The 26086-nt window shown below is 51.0% G+C and overlaps 3 pseudogenes; all 3 read right to left on the minus strand.

Annotated features, from left to right (window-relative positions):
- Window positions 1-5846: 5846 nt before the first annotated feature.
- LOC134761858 (exonuclease GOR-like) lies at window positions 5847-8079 on the minus strand (annotated as a pseudogene).
- Window positions 8080-13766: 5687 nt separating this feature from the next.
- Window positions 13767-15999, minus strand: LOC134761859 (exonuclease GOR-like; annotated as a pseudogene).
- A 5687-nt stretch (window positions 16000-21686) lies between these two features.
- LOC134761860 (exonuclease GOR-like) lies at window positions 21687-23762 on the minus strand (annotated as a pseudogene).
- Between the last annotated feature and the right edge of the window lie 2324 nt (window positions 23763-26086).

Here is a 26086-nt window from a genome sequence, read left to right on the forward strand (position 1 = left end):
CTTGCTGCCTTCGGGAGCACCGGCCTGGCTCTGCTCCTCTCCCAACTGGCGGCTTGCCTCGAGGGCCGCCTCCTCAGCCACCTTCTTGGCTTCTGGGTATGCAGGTGGGAACCAGCAGGGAGCTGTGGCTCGCAACATCTTGCTGCCTTCGGGAGCACCGGCCTGGCTCTGCTCCTCTCCCAACTGGCGGCTTGCCTCGAGGGCCGCCTCCTCAGCCACCTTCTTGGCTTCTGGGTATGCAGGTGGGAACCAGCAGGGAGCTGTGGCTCGCAACATCTTGCTGCCTTCGGGAACACCGACCTGGCTCTGCTCCTCTCCCAAATGGCGGCTTGCCTCGTGGGCCGCCTCCACGGCCACCTTCTTAGCTTCTGTGTAGGCAGGTGGGAACCAGCAGGGAGCTGTGGCTCGCAACATCTTGCTGCCTTCGGGAGCACCGGCCTGGCTCTGCTCCTCTCCCAACTGGCGGCTTCAATGAGTGGCGCGGCCGCCACGCCTCACCTTTATACAGGCACAGGGCAGAGTGGGTGGGACTTCCCCTTCATTGGATTGGTGCTTCAGTCTAGTCACACTGAACCTCATCTTCCACGAGACTTCAGCTTGGGAATTCCTCAGGGCATCCGCCAATGGAATCAACTGGAATTCCCGGTTGCCAACCTTGGAGCTAGGTTCCTTTTCTTAAGTTAATTGACTGTCCCTGCACAGCAGTCCTATAATAGCGACTGGAATTGGGCTACCTAGGATTAAATTAAGGTTCACGGAGGTTTGTCAGCTTGCTGGACCCACACAGCAACCCATGGAGCCAGGACTGGGCCAGCAGTCTGCTGCACGCTGGAGGGCATGCCTCTCTCTGGGATTGCCTTTCCCTGCTCTGTGCACTCCTCCAACGTGGGCAAACTGAAGACAGGAAGTGGACCGCATCCACTTCTCTCCCAGGATTTGGGCAATATTCAGTAGAGGGGGTCTTCCGAAAGTTCATAGAAAATGTACATGGTGAGAAACCTATGCATGGATTTCAATTCGTTTTCACTAAAATAAACATGTACTAACTTCTTACAACCTTTCTGAACTGGATCTAATGGGAGGCACTAAGAAGCATGAGACATCCACTGAAAAGGCCTCCTATCAGTGCAACTTGAATTCCGCTAAAATTGCAGCAAGAGCAAACATCCAATTGACGGTGAAGCTTGGGTGGAAGAATGAAGAAATCATTGATGTTTGAAGAAAAGCTTCTAAGGACACTAGCCCAAAGAAATCAACTCTTTACGGATGTATGGCTTGTTTCAAGAAGAGATGAGAAGATGTGGAAGATGAATCCTGCAGTGGCTGTGAAAACCATTGTGCCCAGATCAGCTGCAGTGACGACGAGAGCTATCAGTGGAAATTTTCAACAGGAGGGATCACGATCCTGAGGCACCTCTTTGACAAATTGTAACCGGAATTTGGAACATGGCTTTGCCAATATGATCCTGAAGACAAAGCGTCATCAAAGCGATGGCTACCAAGAGATGGCAGTGGTCCGGTCAAAGGAAAAGGAGGCCAGTCCAAAGGCAACATCATGGCATCAGTGTTATGGGACGCTCAAGGCATTTTGCTTGTTGACTTTCTGAAGAGCCAAACATCTGCTTATTAGGAGAGTGTTTTGTGAAACTTAGACAAAGCTTTGGTAGAAACATGCTGGGAAAGTCTCACTCGAGTCCTTTTTGACCACATCAATGCTCTGCTCATTCCTCTCATCAAACAAGGGCCATTTTGTCAGTTTCAATGGGCAATCCTTAGGAATTCACCTTCCAGGCTGGTTTCGTTCCTTCCAACTTCTTTTTGTTTCCTCATGAGAAAAAGTCTCCTTGCCTTGCTTGGAAAGATGAGAGAAAGTCTCGTTGCCTTGCTTGGAAAGATGAGAGATGAGATCCTCCTCTTGTCTCCCAGGACAGAATGGTCAGACTTGAGTTTCCTTTCTCCTCACTCTTGTCTTCCGTGAGGGAGCTGCTGTGCCAGACAGAACTTCTCCCGTGTCTAGACACTGGTAGACTCGTTGAAGATCCTCACAGGCAATCCTCCGTGGGGTCAAAGTGGAAGGACTTATTTCTTTAGGGCTCAGTAGTCCACATCCTGACGCGCACCTTCACCAGGCCAGGGTGGGAAAAAGGAGGGTGAAAGGGGGTGGCTCAGAGCCCGCTTCTTCAGCTTGGGGGTATCCTGGGAGGAACCGTTGTCCAGTGAGCAGGTCTTCGTCTCCACCAAATTCCCTAGTGGGAAATTTCTGGCAGCCCTTCTTGTTCAGCAGCTTATTGGGGCCAGGTGGACCTCGGCTAGTCACCAGCCGGAAGGCCTTCCTCCATTTCAGTTAGATTTGCAGTTGCCTAGGTGACTATTGACCTCATTATCCAGAACAGCAAAGGGACGAGGGGTGAGAAGAGTGGCCGTCTGGGTTTGCAGCATATTGCTGCCTTATAGGAGTTGTGCAGTCATCGGGTGTGTGGAACTCCACCTGGCTGATCGGTGGGAACGCCTCCACAAACTCGCTAAATTCAGTAGCTTTTGCCTTCCAAGATTCAGTTACACAATGTAGAATGCTTTAAACGAACGAGCATGAAGAGTGCTGGGCCGGAAAGTGACGATATGGATGGTAGGGGCTCCTCGGAGTAGAGGAGTAGAGTTTTACTATGAGAACTAGGAGGCAAATAACAAGGAGCTGAACGTGATGCATATTAAACGAAGCACACACTCACGAAGCTCCATACCAACTACATTAAAACGGTAATCATGATATTTGGAAATACAACTTAATGGGAAATCATTAGGTAATCTCAACCAACTTTCTTTAGTGGGTGGCAGGGCTATGGAGGGGAAACAGCAATGGTTCTGGTACCTACTTAACGTTCTTCCATTAAATTCACCCAATAAGCCTCCAGAGAAGATATTACTGCTCTGATATTACAAAGGGAAAAACAGGTATGGCATCTCTAAAGAGCACAATGTTCCAGGACTGGGATGACTTGAAATCCACACACACATTTCTGAGAGAATTTTGCCATAAGGTACCTTACACCTTACTGTAAACTGATTTTACAATAAGTCTTGAACATCATTCCAAGTTACCATTTGGAAGAGTTTCCTCCATTTGGTTTTGTTTTAGCTGCATAGTATTCTTCTGTAAGGATGACCGTACTCTGATTTAGTAAGCCAGCCTCTTACTGATGTACAATTAAGTCGTTTTTAAATCTTTCACTCTTGAAAATCTTGTTTCTCACACATAAATATTTGTATCAAATAAATAGTTGAAGTAGAATTGTTGGAGTTGGAGACCAGCCTGGCCAACATGGTGAAAACCCATCTCTACTAGAAACACAAAATTGGCCGCACATGATGGGACATGCCTTTAATCTCAGCTGAGGCAGGAGAATCACTTCAGCCTGGGAGGCAGAGGTTGTAGTGAGCCGAAATCATGCCACTGCACTCCAGCCTGGGCAACACGAGCGAAACGATATGCCCCCCCAAAAAATAATAATAAATGTATATATATCTATAGATATATATATATAGGTACATATATCCAATAGAATCCTATTCAGCCTTGAAAAAGAAAGAAATCTTATCATTTGCAACATGAATGAGCCTAGAGGATGTTCTACTGTGTGAAATAAAGCAAAGGCCAGACACAGTGTCTCAGGCCTGTAATCCCAGGACTTTGGGAGGAGAAGGGAGGAGGAAGAGTTGAGCCCAGGAGTTGGAGATCAACCATCTCTACACAAAATACAAAAATTAGCCAGGTGTGGTGTTGGACGCCTGTAGTCCTAGCTACTCAGGAGGCTGAAGTGGGAGGATCTCTTGACCCCGGGAGGTGGAGGCCGTGGTGAGCCGTGTTTGTGTCACTGTACTCCAGCCTTGGTGACAGACTCCGACACTGTCTGAAAAAATACAGAAATACATCATAAAGTTTTAAAAAGCAAACACAGAAATACAAATACTGCACGATCTCACTTCTATGTGCAATGTAAAAAAGCGGAACTCAGAGTCGTAGAGAGCAGAACGCTGCTTACCCGAGGCAGGGGCCGGGGAGGGATTGGGAGATGTTAGTCTAATGATACAAAATTTCAGATACGAATAGTTCTAGAGATATGTTGAACAGCACGGCAACTACAGTGGGTAACTATGTACTGTATACTTGAAATGTGCTATAAGAGTAGATTTGAAACATGTTCTCATCACCATAAAATCAGTATGTGAGGAAACGAATGTGTTAATTAGCTTGATTTTTGTGTCATTCTACAATGTATACATATATGAAACATCATGTTGTACACCATAAATATATATCATTTTTATTGGTCAGTTTAAAATGACAATTTAAATAAATTATAAAAATAAAATGAAATAACGTACACTGCAAAAGACTTTTATCTATTAAATCTCCAGAGAAGAACTCTAAGTTATAAAGGAAAGTAAGATTCCAGGAACGGTGAGATCCATCAGAAATGCCCTTCTTCAGCGCTTTCTGAACTTTGTCTGACACACTGGAAATCCAGTTCTTCACTAAGTCAGTGTTCTGGAAGTGTTAGTGTGTGTGTATATACGTGTGCGTGGGCTCACATACACAAATTAAATTAATGGAAATGTAAGCATCCAAATTATCAGTTTAATTTAGTTATCTATACATACACACACACACACACACTCACACACCGAAAACATTTACAAAATCAGCCATTCCACCGAAACTAGCTGCTTAGTGTCTCATCTCTCATTGAAGATTCCAAATAGAAACGTGGATTTAAAGAGGCATGGTGGCTCATTCTCTCTTGGAGCTCTGTTGGAAGTTGACTGACTGATTCAGACATTGTGTTTGCTCTTGCTTCCCTGGTTCTTTGAATTGGGACGTGAGGGTGTCCATTTTAGATCTTTCCTGCTTTCTCTTGTGGGCATTTAATGCTATGTTTCCCTCTACACACTGCTTTCAATGTATCCCAGAGATTCTGGTATGTTGTGTCTTTGTTCTCATTGGTTTCAAAGAACATCTTTATTCTGTCTCCATTTCGCTATGTACCCAGTAGTCATTCAGGAGCAGATTGCTCCGTTTCCGTGTAGTTGAGCGGTTTTGAGTGAGTTTCTTCATCCTGAGGTCCAGTTTGACTGCCCTGTGGTCTGAGAGACAGTTGGTTGTAATTTCTGTTCTTTTGCATTTGCGGAGGAGTGCTTTCCTTCCAACTATGTGGTCAGTTTTGGAATAAGTGTGATGTGGTGCTGAGAAGAATGTATATTCTGTTGATTTGGGGTGGAGAGTTAATGTAGATGTCTATTCGGTCTGCTTGGTGCAGAGCTAAGTTCAGTTCCTGGATATCCTTTTCAACTTTCTGTCTCGTTGATCTGTTTCATGTTGACGGTGGGGTGTTAAAATCTCCCATTGCTATTGTGTGGGTGTCTAATTATCTTTGGATGACACTTGAAAGGTCAAGAAGTAGAAGCGCAAAAAAGTTATGCGTCCAATATGACAAAGCTAGTAAGTGGTGGAATTTGAATGGGAACCCAGATGTCTAACTCCAGAGCCTAAGCGCTTGAGCCACCTCACACTGGTGCCTCTAGAGAAAACCAGGTAAGCGCACATTCAGAAGCAAAGGACTTTCAGTTGTTTTTACCTTTTTTTTTTTTATTTTTAATTTTTAACTTCATACAGACATTTATTCGGCGCCTGCCCCGGGGGCGGGGGAAAAATCGGGTGGGGGAGGGGAGGTTCAGACAGCCCCACAGAAGGGGAAGAGGCCCAAGAACGAAGACGATCAGGAGGCTGGTGGGCCTGGGGGCTGGCCTTGTTGTCAGAGGCCGGGGAAGTCCAGGTGGGCTGGGGGAGGCTAGTGGTGGAAGGACAGAGGTCTGGGAGGGGCAGAGGGATGGGCACAGGCGCCAGGGGCGGCGGCAGGGTCTCCGGGGACTGGGAGTGGCGGCTGGGGCCTCGGGGAGCCCATTGGTGGAAGGACAGAGGTCTGGGAGGGGCAGAGGGACGGGGACAGGGACGACGGCCCGCGGCAGGGACTCCGGGGGACTGGGAGTCCGGGGTCGGGGTTAGTCTTGGCTTTTTGCCCTCTCCGGCCGCCGGCTGCTCCCGTTTCTTTCGCTTTGCGGCGAGGTGGACAGGGCTAGCTCTCGGGATCGATGGCAGTTTGGGAAGAGGCCTGGGGCTCAGGACAGGCCAGGGCGGCGGGAGAGGCGGACCGGTGGCGTGGCTGGATCTGGGCGCGCTGTCGAACTTTCCACATCGCCAGCTGCAGGCAGGCGTTTGCGTCCTCGCTGGAGTTGTGGCCGTCCTGGCTGTCCTGGATGATCTGTCCCAGGTAGTCGGCCGCGAGATTCCTGAGGGAGCGCTTGTAGGGGAAACCCAGGTAGTGCGGGAAGAGCACGGCCGTGTCCACCACGGTGCTGTGGATCAGCTTGAGGGCCAGCAGATCGCTCTCCAGGCTGTGCCCGATGAGGATGGTTTGGGCGCTGAAAAAGCTCAGCAGGATGGCTTGGACTTCGGGCAACGTGACGCTCGTCTTGGCGACGTCGGCCTGGGTCACTCCGGAAAACCTGGTGTTGTAGTCCACGATCTCGTTGTCGGGCTTGACGAAGGTGTCGTACACCACTTGCATGTCGGCGTCCACCACGGTGACGCGGGTCAGCTCCAGGCCATGCGTGGTGTAGCACATCTCACAGTCCAAGGCGTAGATTCCTGGATAAGCGTCTGTGGAAAACTCTTTCTTGAAGGTCTTCACGAAGCCACGGAGGCTCTCCTTGCGGCCGTCCCGCACGTGCTGCTTTGCCACCTGGCAGCCCACTGAGCCAGGAGCAGCTGCACAGCAGGTGTACTGGCTAACCCGGCCTCCAGCCACTTGGCTGGAGCGGACCCGCCCCCAGTGATAATAACACAACTGGTCGCGTAGACAGCGGCCCGAGGAGGACACCAGGTAGTCGGTGCCACAACGGCAGCAGACCCTGCAGGAGGAGTCGCCGGGCCCCTTCCCCTGGCCAGTGAAGAGGACGGCGCCTCCGGGCCGCTCGGGGTGCGGGAAGGGGTAGCCGTTCTCCTTGAGCTGGTCCTGGGTGAGCAGGAACTCCTGGAGGCGGCTGTACAGGGCGGCCCTGCTGAGGCCCGGCATGGAGCTGGGGGTCAGGCCCTTCAGTCTCTTGAGGGTGTTCAGGACCACATTCAGGTACATGTTCTTGTTGGGGCTGCAGTCGTAGGCCACCTTCTCCTCGTTCAGCGCCTTCTCCTCGGCCTCCTGCTTGGAGGCGCAGAACTTGAGACACTCTTTGGTGAAGAGTTGGAGATAGCCTCGGCGGATGACGGTGGGGACTTGGCAGCGAGACCTTCGGAGGATAATGGGTTTCTTCCAAGTCGGTAAGGATGGACGACGGACGATTCGCTTAGAGCTGAGTGTGGTGGAGGTCTTGCATGCCCTCCCCCGTCTGTTGCGACCAGTCTTCCGTGGCTGTGTGCCGACCCTGGAGCCATTGGAGCGTTGGCTGCTGCCGGCCACCCGGGTTCTCTTGGCATCGGTGCGACCTGCGACCAAGCAGGGGCTGGGAAAGTGGGCGATCCTCTTCCTCTCCCTGGGGGCTGAGATGCGGACTCCAGAGGGCCTCTCTGTCAGCCTTGGGGCGGCTGGCAAGCAGCAGGCCGATCCCCTCTGCGCGGGGAAGTACCACGCCTCCGTCACCATCTTGGGCCACGCTGGGGGCACCGCCGGACCCCTATTCTGGGGCTCCGCCCGGATGTCCACGAGTGCTGAGGCCTGGTTGTGCATCTGGGGCACGCAGAGCCCGAAGCTCTGGGCAGGCTGATGAGAGGGCAGTGGGAATTCTGGAGCCTCGAGGGCCGCCTCCTCGGCCACCTTCTTGGCTTCTGGGTATGCAGGAGGGAACCAGCAGGGAGCTGTGGCTCGCAACATCTTGCTGCCTTCGGGAACACCGACGTGGCTCTGCTCCTCTCCCAAATGGCGGCTTGCCTCGTGGGGCGCCTCCTCGGCCACCTTCTTAGCTTCTGGGTATGCAGGTGGGAACCAGCAGGGAGCTGTGGCTCGCAACATCTTGCTGCCTTCGGGAGCACCGGCCTGGCTCTGCTCCTCTCCCAACTGGCGGCTTGCCTCGAGGGCCGCCTCCTCGGCCACCTTCTTGGCTTCTGGGTATGCAGGTGGGAACCAGCAGGGAGCTGTGGCTCGCAACATCTTGCTGCCTTCGGGAACACCGACCTGGCTCTGCTCCTCTCCCAAATGGCGGCTTGACTCGTGGGCCGCCTCCTCGGCCACCTTCTTAGCTTCTGGGTATGCAGGTGGGAACCAGCAGGGAGCTGTGGCTCGCAACATCTTGCTGCCTTCGGGAGCACCGGCCTGGCTCTGCTCCTCTCCCAACTGGCGGCTTCAATGAGTGGCGCGGCCGCCACGCCTCACCTTTATGCAGGCACAGGGCAGAGTGGGTGGGACTTCCCCTTCCTTGGATTGGTGCTTCAGTCTAGTCACGCTGAACCTCATCTTCCACGAGACTTCAGCTTGGGAATTCCTCAGGGGGTCCGCCAATGGAATCAACTGGGATTCCCGGTTGCCAACCTTGGAGCTAGGTTCCTTTTCTTAAGTTAATTGACTGTCCCTGCACAGCAGTCCTATAATAGCGACTGGAATTGGGCTACCTAGGATTAAATTAAGGTTCACGGAGGTTGGTCAGCTTGCTGGGCCCACACAGCAACCCATGGAGCCAGGACTGGGCCAGCAGTCTGCTGCACGCTGGAGGGCATGCCTCTCTCTGGGATTGCCTTTCCCTGCTCTGTGCACTCCTCCACCGTGGGCAAACTGAAGACAGGAAGTGGACCGCATCCACTTCTCTCCCAGGATTTGGGCAATATTCAGTAGAGGGGGTCTTCCGAAAGTTCATAGAAAATGTACATGGTGAGAAACCTATGCATGGATTTCAATTCGTTTTCACTAAAATAAACATGTACTAACTTCTTACAACCTTTCTGAACTGGATCTAATGGGAGGCACTAAGAAGGATGAGACATCCACTGAAAAGGCCTCCTATCAGTGCAACTTGAATTCCGCTAAAATTGCAGCAAGAGCAAACATCCAATTGACGGTGAAGCTTGGGTGGAAGAATGAAGAAATCATTGATGTTTGAAGAAAAGCTTCTAAGGACACTAGCCCAAAGAAATCAACTCTTTACGGACGTATGGCTTGTTTCAAGAAGAGATGAGAAGATGTGGAAGATGAATCCTGCAGTGGCTGTGAAAACCATTGTGCCCAGATCAGCTGCAGTGACGACGAGAGCTATCAGTGGAAAGTTTCAACAGGAGGGATCACGATCCTGAGGCACCTCTTTGACAAATTGTAACCGGAATTTGGAACATGGCTTTGCCAATATGATCCTGAAGACAAAGCGTCATCAAAGCGATGGCTACCAAGAGATGGCAGTGGTCCGGTCAAAGGAAAAGGAGGCCAGTCCAAAGGCAACATCATGGCATCAGTGTTATGGGACGCTCAAGGCATTTTGCTTGTTGACTTTCTGAAGAGCCAAACATCTGCTTATTAGGAGAGTGTTTTGCGAAACTTAGACAAAGCTTTGGTAGAAACATGCTGGGAAAGTCTCACTCGAGTCCTTTTTGACCACATCAATGCTCTGCTCATTCCTCTCATCAAACAAGGGCCATTTTGTCAGTTTCAATGGGCAATCCTTAGGAATTCACCTTCCAGGCTGGTTTCGTTCCTTCCAACTTCTTTTTGTTTCCTCATGAGAAACAGTCTCCTTGCCTTGCTTGGAAAGATGAGAGAAAGTCTCGTTGCCTTGCTTGGAAAGATGAGAGATGAGATCCTCCTCTTGTCTCCCAGGACAGAATGGTCAGGCTTGAGTTTCCTTTCTCCTCACTCTTGTCTTCCGTGAGGGAGCTGCTGTGCCAGACAGAACTTCTCCCGTGTCTAGACACTGGTAGACTCGTTGAAGATCCTCACAGGCAATCCTCCGTGGGGTCAAAGTGGAAGGACTTATTTCTTTAGGGCTCAGTAGTCCACATCCTGACGCGCACCTTCACCAGGCCAGGGTGGGAAAAAGAAGGGTGAAAGGGGGTGGCTCAGAGCCCGCTTCTTCAGCTTGGGGGTATCCTGGGAGGAACCGTTGTCCAGTGAGCAGGTCTTCGTCTCCACCAAATTCCCTAGTGGGAAATTTCTGGCAGCCCTTCTTGTTCAGCAGCTTATTGGGGCCAGGTGGACCTCGGCTAGTCACCAGCCGGAAGGCCTTCCTCCATTTCAGTTAGATTTGCAGTTGCCTAGGTGACTATTGACCTCATTATCCAGAACAGCAAAGGGACGAGGGGTGAGAAGAGTGGCCGTCTGGGTTTGCAGCATATTGCTGCCTTATAGGAGTTGTGCAGTCATCGGGTGTGTGGAACTCCACCTGGCTGATCGGTGGGAACGCCTCCACAAACTCGCTAAATTCAGTAGCTTTTGCCTTCCAAGATTCAGTTACACAATGTAGAATGCTTTAAACGAACGAGCATGAAGAGTGCTGGGCCGGAAAGTGACGATACGGATGGTAGGGGCTCCTCGGAGTAGAGGAGTAGAGTTTTACTATGAGAACTAGGAGGCAAATAACAAGGAGCTGAACGTGATGCATATTAAACGAAGCACACACTCACGAAGCTCCATACCAACTACATTAAAACGGTAATCATGATATTTGGAAATACAACTTAATGGGAAATCATTAGGTAATCTCACCCAACTTTCTTTAGTGGGTGGCAGGGCTATGGAGGGGAAACAGCAATGGTTCTGGTACCTACTTAACGTTCTTCCATTAAATTCACCCAATAAGCCTCCAGAGAAGATACTACTGCTCTGATATTACAAAGGGAAAAACAGGTATGGCATCTCTAAAGAGCACAATGTTCCAGGACTGGGATGACTTGAAATCCACACACACATTTCTGAGAGAATTTTGCCATAAGGTACCTTACATCTTACTGTAAACTTATTTTACAATAAGTCTTGAACATCATTCCAAGTTACCATTTGGAAGAGTTTCCTCCATTTGGTTTTGTTTTAGCTGCATAGTATTCTTCTGTAAGGATGAACGTACTCTGATTTAGTAAGCCAGCCTCTTACTGATGTACAATTAAGTCGTTTTTAAATCTTTCACTCTTGAAAATCTTGTTTCTCACACATAAATATTTGTATCAAATAAATAGTTGAAGTAGAATTGTTGGAGTTGGAGACCAGCCTGGCCAACATGGTGAAAACCCATCTCTACTAGAAACACAAAATTGGCCGCACATGATGGGACATGCCTTTAATCTCAGCTGAGGCAGGAGAATCACTTCAGCCTGGGAGGCAGAGGTTGTAGTGAGCCGAAATCATGCCACTGCACTCCAGCCTGGGCAACACGAGCGAAACGATATGCCCCCCAAAAAAATAATAATAAATGTATATATATCTATAGATATATATATAGGTACATATATCCAATAGAACCCTATTCAGCCTTGAAAAAGAAAGAAATCTTATCATTTGCAACATGAATGAGCCTAGAGGATGTTCTACTGTGTGAAATAAAGCAAAGGCCAGACACAGTGTCTCAGGCCTGTAATCCCAGGACTTTGGGAGGAGAAGGGAGGAGGAAGAGTTGAGCCCAGGAGTTGGAGATCAACCATCTCTACACAAAATACAAAAATTAGCCAGGTGTGGTGTTGGACGCCTGTAGTCCTAGCTACTCAGGAGGCTGAAGTGGGAGGATCTCTTGACCCCGGGAGGTGGAGGCCGTGGTGAGCCGTGTTTGTGTCACTGTACTCCAGCCTTGGTGACAGACTCCGACACTGTCTGAAAAAATACAGAAATACATCATAAAGTTTTAAAAAGCAAACACAGAAATACAAATACTGCACGATCTCACTTCTATGTGCAATGTAAAAAAGCGGAACTCAGAGTCGTAGAGAGCAGAACGCTGCTTACCCGAGGCAGGGGCCGGGGAGGGATTGGGAGATGTTAGTCTAATGATACAAAATTTCAGATACGAATAGTTCTAGAGATATGTTGAACAGCACGGCAACTACAGTGGGTAACTATGTACTGTATACTTGAAATGTGCTGTAAGAGTAGATTTGAAACATGTTCTCATCACCATAAAATCAGTATGTGAGGAAACGAATGTGTTAATTAGCTTGATTTTTGTGTCATTCTACAATGTATACATATATGAAACATCATGTTGTACACCATAAATATATATCATTTTTATTGGTCAGTTTAAAATGACAATTTAAATAAATTATAAAAATAAAATGAAATAACGTACACTGCAAAAGACTTTTATCTATTAAATCTCCAGAGAAGAACTCTAAGTTATAAAGGAAAGTAAGATTCCAGGAACGGTGAAATCCATCAGAAATGCCCTTCTTCAGCGCTTTCTGAAATTTGTCTGACACACTGGAAATCCAGTTCTTCACTAAGTCAGTGTTCTGGAAGTGTTAGTGTGTGTGTATATACGTGTGCGTGGGCTCACATACACAAATTAAATTAATGGAAATGTAAGCATCCAAATTATCAGTTTAATTTAGTTATCTATACATACACACACACACACACACTCACACACCGAAAACATTTACAAAATCAGCCATTCCACCGAAACTAGCTGCTTAGTGTCTCATCTCTCATTGAAGATTCCAAATAGAAACGTGGATTTAAAGAGGCATGGTGGCTCATTCTCTCTTGGAGCTCTCTTGGAAGTTGACTGACTGATTCAGACATTGTGTTTGCTCTTGCTTCCCTGGTTCTTTGAATTGGGACGTGAGGGTGTCCATTTTAGATCTTTCCTGCTTTCTCTTGTGGGCATTTAATGCTATGTTTCCCTCTACACACTGCTTTCAATGTATCCCAGAGATTCTGGTATGTTGTGTCTTTGTTCTCATTGGTTTCAAAGAACATCTTTATTCTGTCTCCATTTCGCTATGTACCCAGTAGTCATTCAGGAGCAGATTGCTCCGTTTCCGTGTAGTTGAGCGGTTTTGAGTGAGTTTCTTCATCCTGAGGTCCAGTTTGACTGCCCTGTGGTCTGAGAGACAGTTGGTTGTAATTTCTGTTCTTTTGCATTTGCGGAGGAGTGCTTTCCTTCCAACTATGTGGTCAGTTTTGGAATAAGTGTGATGTGGTGCTGAGAAGAATGTATATTCTGTTGATTTGGGGTGGAGAGTTAATGTAGATGTCTATTCGGTCTGCTTGGTGCAGAGCTAAGTTCAGTTCCTGGATATCCTTTTCAACTTTCTGTCTCGTTGATCTGTTTCATGTTGACGGTGGGGTGTTAAAATCTCCCATTGCTATTGTGTGGGTGTCTAATTATCTTTGGATGACACTTGAAAGGTCAAGAAGTAGAAGCGCAAAAAAGTTATGCGTCCAATATGACAAAGCTAGTAAGTGGTGGAATTTGAATGGGAACCCAGATGTCTAACTCCAGAGCCTAAGCGCTTGAGCCACCTCACACTGGTGCCTCTAGAGAAAACCAGGTAAGCGCACATTCAGAAGCAAAGGACTTTCAGTTGTTTTTACCTTTTTTTTTTTTATTTTTAATTTTTAACTTCATACAGACATTTATTCTGCGCCTGCCCCGGGGGCGGGGGAAAAATCGGGTGGGGGAGGGGAGGTTCAGACAGCCCCACAGAAGGGGAAGAGGCCCAAGAACGAAGACGATCAGGAGGCTGGTGGGCCTGGGGGCTGGCCTTGTTGTCAGAGGCCGGGGAAGTCCAGGTGGGCTGGGGGAGGCTAGTGGTGGAAGGACAGAGGTCTGGGAGGGGCAGAGGGATGGGCACAGGCGCCAGGGGCGGCGGCAGGGTCTCCGGGGACTGGGAGTGGCGGCTGGGGCCTCGGGGAGCCCATTGGTGGAAGGACAGAGGTCTGGGAGGGGCAGAGGGACGGGGACAGGGACGACGGCCCGCGGCAGGGACTCCGGGGGACTGGGAGTCCGGGGTCGGGGTTAGTCTTGGCTTTTTGCCCTCTCCGGCCGCCGGCTGCTCCCGTTTCTTTCGCTTTGCGGCGAGGTGGACAGGGCTAGCTCTCGGGATCGATGGCAGTTTGGGAAGAGGCCTGGGGCTCAGGACAGGCCAGGGCGGCGGGAGAGGCGGACCGGTGGCGTGGCTGGATCTGGGCGCGCTGTCGAACTTTCCACATCGCCAGCTGCAGGCAGGCGTTTGCGTCCTCGCTGGAGTTGTGGCCGTCCTGGCTGTCCTGGATGATCTGTCCCAGGTAGTCGGCCGCGAGATTCCTGAGGGAGCGCTTGTAGGGGAAACCCAGGTAGTGCGGGAAGAGCACGGCCGTGTCCACCACGGTGCTGTGGATCAGCTTGAGGGCCAGCAGATCGCTCTCCAGGCTGTGCCCGATGAGGATGGTTTGGGCGCTGAAAAAGCTCAGCAGGATGGCTTGGACTTCGGGCAACGTGACGCTCGTCTTGGCGACGTCGGCCTGGGTCACTCCGGAAAACCTGGTGTTGTAGTCCACGATCTCGTTGTCGGGCTTGACGAAGGTGTCGTACACCACTTGCATGTCGGCGTCCACCACGGTGACGCGGGTCAGCTCCAGGCCATGCGTGGTGTAGCACATCTCACAGTCCAAGGCGTAGATTCCTGGATAAGCGTCTGTGGAAAACTCTTTCTTGAAGGTCTTCACGAAGCCACGGAGGCTCTCCTTGCGGCCGTCCCGCACGTGCTGCTTTGCCACCTGGCAGCCCACTGAGCCAGGAGCAGCTGCACAGCAGGTGTACTGGCTAACCCGGCCTCCAGCCACTTGGCTGGAGCGGACCCGCCCCCAGTGATAATAACACAACTGGTCGCGTAGACAGCGGCCCGAGGAGGACACCAGGTAGTCGGTGCCACAACGGCAGCAGACCCTGCAGGAGGAGTCGCCGGGCCCCTTCCCCTGGCCAGTGAAGAGGACGGCGCCTCCGGGCCGCTCGGGGTGCGGGAAGGGGTAGCCGTTCTCCTTGAGCTGGTCCTGGGTGAGCAGGAACTCCTGGAGGCGGCTGTACAGGGCGGCCCTGCTGAGGCCCGGCATGGAGCTGGGGGTCAGGCCCTTCAGTCTCTTGAGGGTGTTCAGGACCACATTCAGGTACATGTTCTTGTTGGGGCTGCAGTCGTAGGCCACCTTCTCCTCGTTCAGCGCCTTCTCCTCGGCCTCCTGCTTGGAGGCGCAGAACTTGAGACACTCTTTGGTGAAGAGTTGGAGATAGCCTCGGCGGATGACGGTGGGGACTTGGCAGCGAGACCTTCGGAGGATAATGGGTTTCTTCCAAGTCGGTAAGGATGGACGACGGACGATTCGCTTAGAGCTGAGTGTGGTGGAGGTCTTGCATGCCCTCCCCCGTCTGTTGCGACCAGTCTTCCGTGGCTGTGTGCCGACCCTGGAGCCATTGGAGCGTTGGCTGTTGCCGGCCACCCGGGTTCTCTTGGCATCGGTGCGACCTGCGACCAAGCAGGGGCTGGGAAAGTGGGCGATCCTCTTCCTCTCCCTGGGGGCTGAGATGCGGACTCCAGAGGGCCTCTCTGTCAGCCTTGGGGCGGCTGGCAAGCAGCAGGCCGATCCCCTCTGCGCGGGGAAGTACCACGCCTCCGTCACCATCTTGGGCCACGCTGGGGGCACCGCCGGACCCCTATTCTGGGGCTCCGCCCGGATGTCCACGAGTGCTGAGGCCTGGTTGTGCATCTGGGGCACGCAGAGCCCGAAGCTCTGGGCAGGCTGATGAGAGGGCAGTGGGAATTCTGGAGCCTCGAGGGCCGCCTCCTCGGCCACCTTCTTGGCTTCTGGGTATGCAGGAGGGAACCAGCAGGGAGCTGTGGCTCGCAACATCTTGCTGCCTTCGGGAACACCGACGTGGCTCTGCTCCTCTCCCAAATGGCGGCTTGCCTCGTGGGGCGCCTCCTCGGCCACCTTCTTAGCTTCTGGGTATGCAGGTGGGAACCAGCAGGGAGCTGTGGCTCGCAACATCTTGCTGCCTTCGGGAGCACCGGCCTGGCTCTGCTCCTCTCCCAACTGGCGGCTTGCCTCGAGGGCCGCCTCCTCGGCCACCTTCTTGGCTTCTGGGTATGCAGGTGGGAACCAGCAGGGAGCTGTGGCTCGCAACATCTTGCTGCCTTCGGGAACACCGACCTGGCTCTGCTCCTCTCCCAAATGGCGGCTTGACTCGTGGGCCGCCTCCTCGGCCACCTTCTTAGCTTCTGGGTATGCAGGTGGGAACCAGCAGGGAGCTGTGGCTCGCAACATCTTGCTGCCTTCGGGAGCACCGGCCTGGCTCTGCTCCTCTCCCAACTGGCGGCTTCAATGAGTGGCGCGGCCGCCACGCCTCACCTTTATACAGGCACAGGGCAGAGTGGGTGGGACTTCCCCTTCCTTGGATTGGTGCTTCAGTCTAGTCACGCTGAACCTCATCTTCCACGAGACTTCAGCTTGGGAATTCCTCAGGGGGTCCGCCAATGGAATCAACTGGAATTCCCGGTTGCCAACCTTGGAGCTAGGTTCCTTTTCTTAAGTTAATTGACTGTCCCTGCACAGCAGTCCTATAATAGCGACTGGAATTGGGCTACCTAGGATTAAATTAAGGTTCACGGAGGTTGGTCAGCTTGCTGGGCCCACACAGCAACCCATGGAGCCAGGACTGGGCCAGCAGTCTGCTGCACGCTGGAGGGCATGCCTCTCTCTGGGATTGCCTTTCCCTGCTCTGTGCACTCCTCCACCGTGGGCAAACTGAAGACAGGAAGTGGACCGCATCCACTTCTCTCCCAGGATTTGGGCAATATTCAGTAGAGGGGGTCTTCCGAAAGTTCATAGAAAATGTACATGGTGAGAAACCTATGCATGGATTTCAATTCGTTTTCACTAAAATAAACATGTACTAACTTCTTACAACCTTTCTGAACTGGATCTAATGGGAGGCACTAAGAAGGATGAGACATCCACTGAAAAGGCCTCCTATCAGTGCAACTTGAATTCCGCTAAAATTGCAGCAAGAGCAAACATCCAATTGACGGTGAAGCTTGGGTGGAAGAATGAAGAAATCATTGATGTTTGAAGAAAAGCTTCTAAGGACACTAGCCCAAAGAAATCAACTCTTTACGGACGTATGGCTTGTTTCAAGAAGAGATGAGAAGATGTGGAAGATGAATCCTGCAGTGGCTGTGAAAACCATTGTGCCCAGATCAGCTGCAGTGACGACGAGAGCTATCAGTGGAAATTTTCAACAGGAGGGATCACGATCCTGAGGCACCTCTTTGACAAATTGTAACCGGAATTTGGAACATGGCTTTGCCAATATGATCCTGAAGACAAAGCGTCATCAAAGCGATGGCTACCAAGAGATGGCAGTGGTCCGGTCAAAGGAAAAGGAGGCCAGTCCAAAGGCAACATCATGGCATCAGTGTTATGGGACGCTCAAGGCATTTTGCTTGTTGACTTTCTGAAGAGCCAAACATCTGCTTATTAGGAGAGTGTTTTGCGAAACTTAGACAAAGCTTTGGTAGAAACATGCTGGGAAACTCTCACTCGAGTCCTTTCTGACCACATCAATGCTCTGCTCATTCCTCTCATCAAACAAGGGCCATTTGGTCAGTTTCAATGGGCAATCCTTAGGAGTTCACCTTCCAGGCTGGTTTCGTTCCTTCCAAGTTCTTTTTGTTTCCTCATGAGAAAAAGTCTCCTTGCCTTGCTTGGAAAGATGAGAGAAAGTCTCGTTGCCTTGCTTGGAAAGATGAGAGATGAGATCCTCCTCTTGTCTCCCAGGACAGAATGGTCAGGCTTGAGTTTCCTTTCTCCTCACTCTTGTCTTCCGTGAGGGAGCTGCTGTGCCAGACAGAACTTCTCCCGTGTCTAGACACTGGTAGACTCGTTGAAGATCCTCACAGGCAATCCTCCGTGGGGTCAAAGTGGAAGGACTTATTTCTTTAGGGCTCAGTAGTCCACATCCTGACGCGCACCTTCACCAGGCCAGGGTGGGAAAAAGAAGGGTGAAAGGGGGTGGCTCAGAGCCCGCTTCTTCAGCTTGGGGGTATCCTGGGAGGAACCGTTGTCCAGTGAGCAGGTCTTCGTCTCCACCAAATTCCCTAGTGGGAAATTTCTGGCAGCCCTTCTTGTTCAGCAGCTTATTGGGGCCAGGTGGACCTCGGCTAGTCACCAGCCGGAAGGCCTTCCTCCATTTCAGTTAGATTTGCAGTTGCCTAGGTGACTATTGACCTCATTATCCAGAACAGCAAAGGGACGAGGGGTGAGAAGAGTGGCCGTCTGGGTTTGCAGCATATTGCTGCCTTATAGGAGTTGTGCAGTCATCGGGTGTGTGGAACTCCACCTGGCTGATCGGTGGGAACGCCTCCACAAACTCGCTAAATTCAGTAGCTTTTGCCTTCCAAGATTCAGTTACACAATGTAGAATGCTTTAAACGAACGAGCATGAAGAGTGCTGGGCCGGAAAGTGACGATACGGATGGTAGGGGCTCCTCGGAGTAGAGGAGTAGAGTTTTACTATGAGAACTAGGAGGCAAATAACAAGGAGCTGAACGTGATGCATATTAAACGAAGCACACACTCACGAAGCTCCATACCAACTACATTAAAATGGTAATCATGATATTTGGAAATACAACTTAATGGGAAATCATTAAGTAATCTCATCCAACTTTCTTTAGTGGGTGGCAGGGCTATGGAGGGGAAACAGCAATGGTTCTGGTACCTACTTAACGTTCTTCCATTAAATTCACCCAATAAGCCTCCAGAGAAGATACTACTGCTCTGATATTACAAAGGGAAAAACAGGTATGGCATCTCTAAAGAGCACAATGTTCCAGGACTGGGATGACTTGAAATCCACACACACATTTCTGAGAGAATTTTGCCATAAGGTACCTTACATCTTACTGTAAACTTATTTTACAATAAGTCTTGAACATCATTCCAAGTTACCATTTGGAAGAGTTTCCTCCATTTGGTTTTGTTTTAGCTGCATAGTATTCTTCTGTAAGGATGAACGTACTCTGATTTAGTAAGCCAGCCTCTTACTGATGTACAATTAAGTCGTTTTTAAATCTTTCACTCTTGAAAATCTTGTTTCTCACACATAAATATTTGTATCAAATAAATAGTTGAAGTAGAATTGTTGGAGTTGGAGACCAGCCTGGCCAACATGGTGAAAACCCATCTCTACTAGAAACACAAAATTGGCCGCACATGATGGGACATGCCTTTAATCTCAGCTGAGGCAGGAGAATCACTTCAGCCTGGGAGGCAGAGGTTGTAGTGAGCCGAAATCATGCCACTGCACTCCAGCCTGGGCAACACGAGCGAAACGATATGCCCCCCAAAAAAATAATAATAAATGTATATATATCTATAGATATATATATAGGTACATATATCCAATAGAACCCTATTCAGCCTTGAAAAAGAAAGAAATCTTATCATTTGCAACATGAATGAGCCTAGAGGATGTTCTACTGTGTGAAATAAAGCAAAGGCCAGACACAGTGTCTCAGGCCTGTAATCCCAGGACTTTGGGAGGAGAAGGGAGGAGGAAGAGTTGAGCCCAGGAGTTGGAGATCAACCATCTCTACAAAAAATACAAAAATTAGCCAGGTGTGGTGTTGGACGCCTGTAGTCCTAGCTACTCAGGAGGCTGAAGTGGGAGGATCTCTTGACCCCGGGAGGTGGAGGCCGTGGTGAGCCGTGTTTGTGTCACTGTACTCCAGCCTTGGTGACAGACTCCGACACTGTCTGAAAAAATACAGAAATACATCATAAAGTTTTAAAAAGCAAACACAGAAATACAAATACTGCACGATCTCACTTCTATGTGCAATGTAAAAAAGCGGAACTCAGAGTCGTAGAGAGCAGAACGCTGCTTACCCGAGGCAGGGGCCGGGGAGGGATTGGGAGATGTTAGTCTAATGATACAAAATTTCAGATACGAATAGTTCTAGAGATATGTTGAACAGCACGGCAACTACAGTGGGTAACTATGTACTGTATACTTGAAATGTGCTGTAAGAGTAGATTTGAAACATGTTCTCATCACCATAAAATCAGTATGTGAGGAAACGAATGTGTTAATTAGCTTGATTTTTGTGTCATTCTACAATGTATACATATATGAAACATCATGTTGTACACCATAAATATATATCATTTTTATTGGTCAGTTTAAAATGACAATTTAAATAAATTATAAAAATAAAATGAAATAACGTACACTGCAAAAGACTTTTATCTATTAAATCTCCAGAGAAGAACTCTAAGTTATAAAGGAAAGTAAGATTCCAGGAACGGTGAAATCCATCAGAAATGCCCTTCTTCAGCGCTTTCTGAAATTTGTCTGACACACTGGAAATCCAGTTCTTCACTAAGTCAGTGTTCTGGAAGTGTTAGTGTGTGTGTATATACGTGTGCGTGGGCTCACATACACAAATTAAATTAATGGAAATGTAAGCATCCAAATTATCAGTTTAATTTAGTTATCTATACATACACACACACACACACACTCACACACCGAAAACATTTACAAAATCAGCCATTCCACCGAAACTAGCTGCTTAGTGTCTCATCTCTCATTGAAGATTCCAAATAGAAACGTGGATTTAAAGAGGCATGGTGGCTCATTCTCTCTTGGAGCTCTCTTGGAAGTTGACTGACTGATTCAGACATTGTGTTTGCTCTTGCTTCCCTGGTTCTTTGAATTGGGACGTGAGGGTGTCCATTTTAGATCTTTCCTGCTTTCTCTTGTGGGCATTTAATGCTATGTTTCCCTCTACACACTGCTTTCAATGTATCCCAGAGATTCTGGTATGTTGTGTCTTTGTTCTCATTGGTTTCAAAGAACATCTTTATTCTGTCTCCATTTCGCTATGTACCCAGTAGTCATTCAGGAGCAGATTGCTCCGTTTCCGTGTAGTTGAGCGGTTTTGAGTGAGTTTCTTCATCCTGAGGTCCAGTTTGACTGCCCTGTGGTCTGAGAGACAGTTGGTTGTAATTTCTGTTCTTTTGCATTTGCGGAGGAGTGCTTTCCTTCCAACTATGTGGTCAGTTTTGGAATAAGTGTGATGTGGTGCTGAGAAGAATGTATATTCTGTTGATTTGGGGTGGAGAGTTAATGTAGATGTCTATTCGGTCTGCTTGGTGCAGAGCTAAGTTCAGTTCCTGGATATCCTTTTCAACTTTCTGTCTCGTTGATCTGTTTCATGTTGACGGTGGGGTGTTAAAATCTCCCATTGCTATTGTGTGGGTGTCTAATTATCTTTGGATGACACTTGAAAGGTCAAGAAGTAGAAGCGCAAAAAAGTTATGCGTCCAATATGACAAAGCTAGTAAGTGGTGGAATTTGAATGGGAACCCAGATGTCTAACTCCAGAGCCTAAGCGCTTGAGCCACCTCACACTGGTGCCTCTAGAGAAAACCAGGTAAGCGCACATTCAGAAGCAAAGGACTTTCAGTTGTTTTTACCTTTTTTTTTTTTATTTTTAATTTTTAACTTCATACAGACATTTATTCTGCGCCTGCCCCGGGGGCGGGGGAAAAATCGGGTGGGGGAGGGGAGGTTCAGACAGCCCCACAGAAGGGGAAGAGGCCCAAGAACGAAGACGATCAGGAGGCTGGTGGGCCTGGGGGCTGGCCTTGTTGTCAGAGGCCGGGGAAGTCCAGGTGGGCTGGGGGAGGCTAGTGGTGGAAGGACAGAGGTCTGGGAGGGGCAGAGGGATGGGCACAGGCGCCAGGGGCGGCGGCAGGGTCTCCGGGGACTGGGAGTGGCGGCTGGGGCCTCGGGGAGCCCATTGGTGGAAGGACAGAGGTCTGGGAGGGGCAGAGGGACGGGGACAGGGACGACGGCCCGCGGCAGGGACTCCGGGGGACTGGGAGTCCGGGGTCGGGGTTAGTCTTGGCTTTTTGCCCTCTCCGGCCGCCGGCTGCTCCCGTTTCTTTCGCTTTGCGGCGAGGTGGACAGGGCTAGCTCTCGGGATCGATGGCAGTTTGGGAAGAGGCCTGGGGCTCAGGACAGGCCAGGGCGGCGGGAGAGGCGGACCGGTGGCGTGGCTGGATCTGGGCGCGCTGTCGAACTTTCCACATCGCCAGCTGCAGGCAGGCGTTTGCGTCCTCGCTGGAGTTGTGGCCGTCCTGGCTGTCCTGGATGATCTGTCCCAGGTAGTCGGCCGCGAGATTCCTGAGGGAGCGCTTGTAGGGGAAACCCAGGTAGTGCGGGAAGAGCACGGCCGTGTCCACCACGGTGCTGTGGATCAGCTTGAGGGCCAGCAGATCGCTCTCCAGGCTGTGCCCGATGAGGATGGTTTGGGCGCTGAAAAAGCTCAGCAGGATGGCTTGGACTTCGGGCAACGTGACGCTCGTCTTGGCGACGTCGGCCTGGGTCACTCCGGAAAACCTGGTGTTGTAGTCCACGATCTCGTTGTCGGGCTTGACGAAGGTGTCGTACACCACTTGCATGTCGGCGTCCACCACGGTGACGCGGGTCAGCTCCAGGCCATGCGTGGTGTAGCACATCTCACAGTCCAAGGCGTAGATTCCTGGATAAGCGTCTGTGGAAAACTCTTTCTTGAAGGTCTTCACGAAGCCATGGAGGCTCTCCTTGCGGCCGTCCCGCACGTGCTGCTTTGCCACCTGGCAGCCCACTGAGCCAGGAGCAGCTGCACAGCAGGTGTACTGGCTAACCCGGCCTCCAGCCACTTGGCTGGAGCGGACCCGCCCCCAGTGATAATAACACAACTGGTCGCGTAGACAGCGGCCCGAGGAGGACACCAGGTAGTCGGTGCCACAACGGCAGCAGACCCTGCAGGAGGAGTCGCCGGGCCCCTTCCCCTGGCCAGTGAAGAGGACGGCGCCTCCGGGCCGCTCGGGGTGCGGGAAGGGGTAGCCGTTCTCCTTGAGCTGGTCCTGGGTGAGCAGGAACTCCTGGAGGCGGCTGTACAGGGCGGCCCTGCTGAGGCCCGGCATGGAGCTGGGGGTCAGGCCCTTCAGTCTCTTGAGGGTGTTCAGGACCACATTCAGGTACATGTTCTTGTTGGGGCTGCAGTCGTAGGCCACCTTCTCCTCGTTCAGCGCCTTCTCCTCGGCCTCCTGCTTGGAGGCGCAGAACTTGAGACACTCTTTGGTGAACAGTTGGAGATAGCCTCGGCGGATGACGGTGGGGACTTGGCAGCGAGACCTTCGGAGGATAATGGGTTTCTTCCAAGTCGGTAAGGATGGACGACGGACGATTCGCTTAGAGCTGAGTGTGGTGGAGGTCTTGCATGCCCTCCCCCGTCTGTTGCGACCAGTCTTCCGTGGCTGTGTGCCGACCCTGGAGCCATTGGAGCGTTGGCTGCTGCCGGCCACCCGGGTTCTCTTGGCATCGGTGCGACCTGCGACCAAGCAGGGGCTGGGAAAGTGGGCGATCCTCTTCCTCTCCCTGGGGGCTGAGATGCGGACTCCAGAGGGCCTCTCTGTCAGCCTTGGGGCGGCTGGCAAGCAGCAGGCCGATCCCCTCTGCGCGGGGAAGTACCACGCCTCCGTCACCATCTTGGGCCACGCTGGGGGCACCGCCGGACCCCTATTCTGGGGCTCCGCCCGGATGTCCACGAGTGCTGAGGCCTGGTTGTGCATCTGGGGCACGCAGAGCCCGAAGCTCTGGGCAGGCTGATGAGAGGGCAGTGGGAATTCTGGAGCCTCGAGGGCCGCCTCCTCAGCCACCTTCTTGGCTTCTGGGTATGCAGGAGGGAACCAGCAGGGAGCTGTGGCTCGCAACATCTTGCTGCCTTCGGGAGCACCGACGTGGCTCTGCTCCTCTCCCAAATGGCGGCTTGCCTCGTGGGGCGCCTCCTCGGCCACCTTCTTAGCTTCTGGGTATGCAGGTGGGAACCAGCAGGGAGCTGTGGCTCGCAACATCTTGCTGCCTTCGGGAGCACCGGCCTGGCTCTGCTCCTCTCCCAACTGGCGGCTTGCCTCGAGGGCCGCCTCCTCGGCCACCTTCTTGGCTTCTGGGTATGCAGGTGGGAACCAGCAGGGAGCTGTGGCTCGCAACATCTTGCTGCCTTCGGGAACACCGACCTGGCTCTGCTCCTCTCCCAAATGGCGGCTTGACTCGTGGGCCGCCTCCTCGGCCACCTTCTTAGCTTCTGGGTATGCAGGTGGGAACCAGCAGGGAGCTGTGGCTCGCAACATCTTGCTGCCTTCGGGAGCACCGGCCTGGCTCTGCTCCTCTCCCAACTGGCGGCTTCAATGAGTGGCGCGGCCGCCACGCCTCACCTTTATACAGGCACAGGGCAGAGTGGGTGGGACTTCCCCTTCCTTGGATTGGTGCTTCAGTCTAGTCACGCTGAACCTCATCTTCCACGAGACTTCAGCTTGGGAATTCCTCAGGGGGTCCGCCAATGGAATCAACTGGAATTCCCGGTTGCCAACCTTGGAGCTAGGTTCCTTTTCTTAAGTTAATTGACTGTCCCTGCACAGCAGTCCTATAATAGCGACTGGAATTGGGCTACCTAGGATTAAATTAAGGTTCACGGAGGTTGGTCAGCTTGCTGGGCCCACACAGCAACCCATGGAGCCAGGACTGGGCCAGCAGTCTGCTGCACGCTGGAGGGCATGCCTCTCTCTGGGATTGCCTTTCCCTGCTCTGTGCACTCCTCCACCGTGGGCAAACTGAAGACAGGAAGTGGACCGCATCCACTTCTCTCCCAGGATTTGGGCAATATTCAGTAGAGGGGGTCTTCCGAAAGTTCATAGAAAATGTACATGGTGAGAAACCTATGCATGGATTTCAATTCGTTTTCACTAAAATAAACATGTACTAACTTCTTACAACCTTTCTGAACTGGATCTAATGGGAGGCACTAAGAAGGATGAGACATCCACTGAAAAGGCCTCCTATCAGTGCAACTTGAATTCCGCTAAAATTGCAGCAAGAGCAAACATCCAATTGACGGTGAAGCTTGGGTGGAAGAATGAAGAAATCATTGATGTTTGAAGAAAAGCTTCTAAGGACACTAGCCCAAAGAAATCTACTCTTTACGGACGTATGGCTTGTTTCAAGAAGAGATGAGAAGATGTGGAAGATGAATCCTGCAGTGGCTGTGAAAACCATTGTGCCCAGATCAGCTGCAGTGACGACGAGAGCTATCAGTGGAAATTTTCAACAGGAGGGATCACGATCCTGAGGCACCTCTTTGACAAATTGTAACCGGAATTTGGAACATGGCTTTGCCAATATGATCCTGAAGACAAAGCGTCATCAAAGCGATGGCTACCAAGAGATGGCAGTGGTCCGGTCAAAGGAAAAGGAGGCCAGTCCAAAGGCAACATCATGGCATCAGTGTTATGGGACGCTCAAGGCATTTTGCTTGTTGACTTTCTGAAGAGCCAAACATCTGCTTATTAGGAGAGTGTTTTGCGAAACTTAGACAAAGCTTTGGTAGAAACATGCTGGGAAACTCTCACTCGAGTCCTTTCTGACCACATCAATGCTCTGCTCATTCCTCTCATCAAACAAGGGCCATTTGGTCAGTTTCAATGGGCAATCCTTAGGAGTTCACCTTCCAGGCTGGTTTCGTTCCTTCCAAATTCTTTTTGTTTCCTCATGAGAAAAAGTCTCCTTGCCTTGCTTGGAAAGATGAGAGAAAGTCTCGTTGCCTTGCTTGGAAAGATGAGAGATGAGATCCTCCTCTTGTCTCCCAGGACAGAATGGTCAGTCTTGAGTTTGCTTTCTCCTCACTCTTGTCTTCCGTGAGGGAGCTGCTGTGCCAGACAGAACTTCTCCCGTGTCTAGACACTGGTAGACTCGTTGAAGATCCTCACAGGCAATCCTCCGTGGGGTCAAAGTGGAAGGACTTATTTCTATAGGGCTCAGTAGTCCACATCCTGACGCGCACCTTCACCAGGCCAGGGTGGGAAAAAGGAGGGTGAAAGGGGGTGGCTCAGAGCCCGCTTCTTCAGCTTGGGGGTATCCTGGGAGGAACCGTTGTCCAGTGAGCAGGTCTTCGTCTCCACCAAATTCCCTAGTGGGAAATTTCTGGCAGCCCTTCTTGTTCAGCAGCTTATTGGGGCCAGGTGGACCTCGGCTAGTCACCAGCCGG

This window comes from Pongo abelii, chromosome 7 (assembly GCF_028885655.2).
Source record: "Pongo abelii isolate AG06213 chromosome 7, NHGRI_mPonAbe1-v2.0_pri, whole genome shotgun sequence".
Taxonomy (NCBI): Eukaryota; Metazoa; Chordata; class Mammalia; order Primates; family Hominidae; genus Pongo; species Pongo abelii.